Below are 2,500 nucleotides of genomic sequence, written 5' to 3' on the forward strand. Positions count from 1 at the left end.
GCGGAAATATTGGATTCTGTCGCTAGTAGCAGAGGAGAATATGTTTACGATAAAGCTGGTTAAATCAGCAGGAAAGTGCAATTGTCAGCTAAGAGTATTCGTTGCTTCCAGCTTACAACACTGTATGTAAACTATACTTTCCCAAATTAATTAGCTTTTCTGTTTTAACATTACCAGTAACTGTGAAAATTTTTTCTCATTTGCATTAGATTCGGCACATGTAAAATGCGAAGTTTAAAACGGGCCTTAGTTTTTTAACTTGCGAATCTACAGAACCTGGCGCCGTCACGCAACGTGTCAACAAATCGTAGTTAAAAAAGGAACCTCAAATTGCTAATCGTAAATCCAGAGGATAAATACTGAACTTTGTTCATTATGTTATATCTATCCGATATAAGTTTGAAGGCATAACTCCTTGCAATATGGCTTGCACAACTCGCTTAATACAAACGTCAGAAAGGAAGATGACTTCTCCTTACCTTGTAAATTAATCGCACCGAGGAAACAAGTCGAAATCCGCCAAATGACAACAACCGAGAAGAATAATGGCCGCCACACACGAACATTCATTCTCATCCCCAGGGTCCTCTCTCTTCCTAGTAAAGACCACGTGAAAAACACTTGGCTCTCGTATTCAAATAAACTAGACGCTCCATAAAGCGTACACTGGGTTGCCTGTAGTACGTGTTACACAAAAACAGAAGGCACTGAATTGGGTGGTATTGAACTGCAGCATTCCAGTTATCTTTTTCAAGTGGGGGGTCATTAAGACCATTTGAGGGTCACCCACATGTCGCGCCAGCAGAGGTCCTTCACGTTCACACGTTTAATTATTTTGTAATGTCCTGTCCCATTTTGAGGTCTTTTAGTTTTTTAAGCTTTGGTAATAAATTCATTTTAAAGATAACAAAACACGCTCTTGAGTAAAATTCACTCGTTTCCTCTTTAAATAAATAGTCTGCAAAAAACTAACTGCAAATTGTTCTGACGGACGTTTTCCAGCATGTCATGCATGTCTCGCAGTTGCACTAAGCAAACGTTTATTGCACACACTAAGAAAGGACTGAAGATGTTGTTTCCGCTTCATAATTCCTTTTTTTGCTAGTCTTATCTGATGCCAGGTCAAAACATTGTTTGGCTTTACGTTTGCACCAGAAAGTACCGTAAGAGCCAGGAGTTAACAGAAAAAGACAAGTCAAAAGACAGATGAAAAAAAATAACATAGTTTTTATATATAACTCTAAAGCGAATTCTCATCGAAAAATTAATAACAATCGATTGTAAGCCCACGAAAATTTTTGCGGTCTCTGACTTTTATGATGTTTTGTAAAAAGGAAGAAATTGATCACGTGCTACGCAACCATAAAGGTGCACGTGATCACCTTGTGTCAACTGTGTCCGTGAAGACAAGAAACTCAATCGTGTCAAATTACCATACGCAATTGCAACACAATAAATTTCAGGATCAAACCCTCTCCACGAAGAACCTTTTCCTTGAATAATAAAGCACAAAATATACGAAATAAATTATTGGCTGTCACATTTCCAATTATTTTTTTACCTGAAGACTGTGCAGCGGAGTTGAGTACAAATAAATCGAAATAGCCAGACAACAAAGATCACAGATCCACTTAAGGTGTTCGATTCCTTCTCTGCCTTTGTTGAACGCATCAGTTACCAGAGAATTTTCCATTTGGTTTCAGTGTTCTACATCACAACACACTTGGTAAGATATTAGAAATACAGCTCACTTTGATTTCGGCTTGATGGGCGATAGAATGTTGTCGAAGTCCATTACTCGTCGCTTTTAAGATTCCAGATATATATTTTTCACCAGCTGTCTTGTTTATCCAATTGACGTTCCATTCTTGAGCTGTATAAGGGTATATTTTGTTTAAAGATGCACTACTGAAACGCCATGCGCGTTACAATGACTTTCGATGCCATTGCAGGTTAATTAAATGTTCTCCTGTGTGCACCAGAGAAATATACGCATTACCCCAGCCCCCTCAAACCTAATAAAAGACGCACAAAGACACCACTTAGCAGGGGAGTGACAGGCAAGACTTTTACCGACACGAAAAATAAAAACCCAGAGAAATATTGTTTTCCGACTGTAATTGCCATACTGGCAACCCAGTAATAAATCCCGCCATATCGCCTGTGTTGACAAAGTGTGGGGAAATCCCACACAATAATTAGGATAGTACGCGCACTCTCATTGGTCAATAGTTGCGTTTGGCTCGGATTATGGCAACACGGTTGTGACATCACACGAATTTTGATTGGTTATGTGTTGTCAGACGCGCGTTTTGATTGGGTGGTAGGAAATATGAGCGTGTATCAATAAAATCTGTTTCAATCCAGAAAGAAAAATAGCAGCATTTTCCTTCACTTGTCGAATTATCTTTGAGAAATATTTTATAAAAGCAATAGAGGACTTTTTTCCGTGTTTCCATGATAGCCTCATCTAAACACTTAGGGGAGTTGGGAGAATTCT

The 2,500-nt window shown here is 38.7% G+C and overlaps 1 long non-coding RNA gene across 1 annotated transcript in view; it reads right to left on the reverse strand.

Annotated features, from left to right (window-relative positions):
* LOC138049542 (uncharacterized) overlaps positions 1-2,500 on the reverse strand; it is a 66,621-nt gene that overhangs the window by 45,366 nt on the left and 18,755 nt on the right. Inside the window, exon 3 of the long non-coding RNA XR_011132398.1 lies at positions 480-596. This is a non-coding gene — a long non-coding RNA (uncharacterized lncRNA). The remainder of the gene's footprint in view (positions 1-479; positions 597-2,500) is intronic.

Source organism: Montipora capricornis, chromosome 5, assembly GCF_036669925.1.
Source record: "Montipora capricornis isolate CH-2021 chromosome 5, ASM3666992v2, whole genome shotgun sequence".
Taxonomy (NCBI): Eukaryota; Metazoa; Cnidaria; class Anthozoa; order Scleractinia; family Acroporidae; genus Montipora; species Montipora capricornis.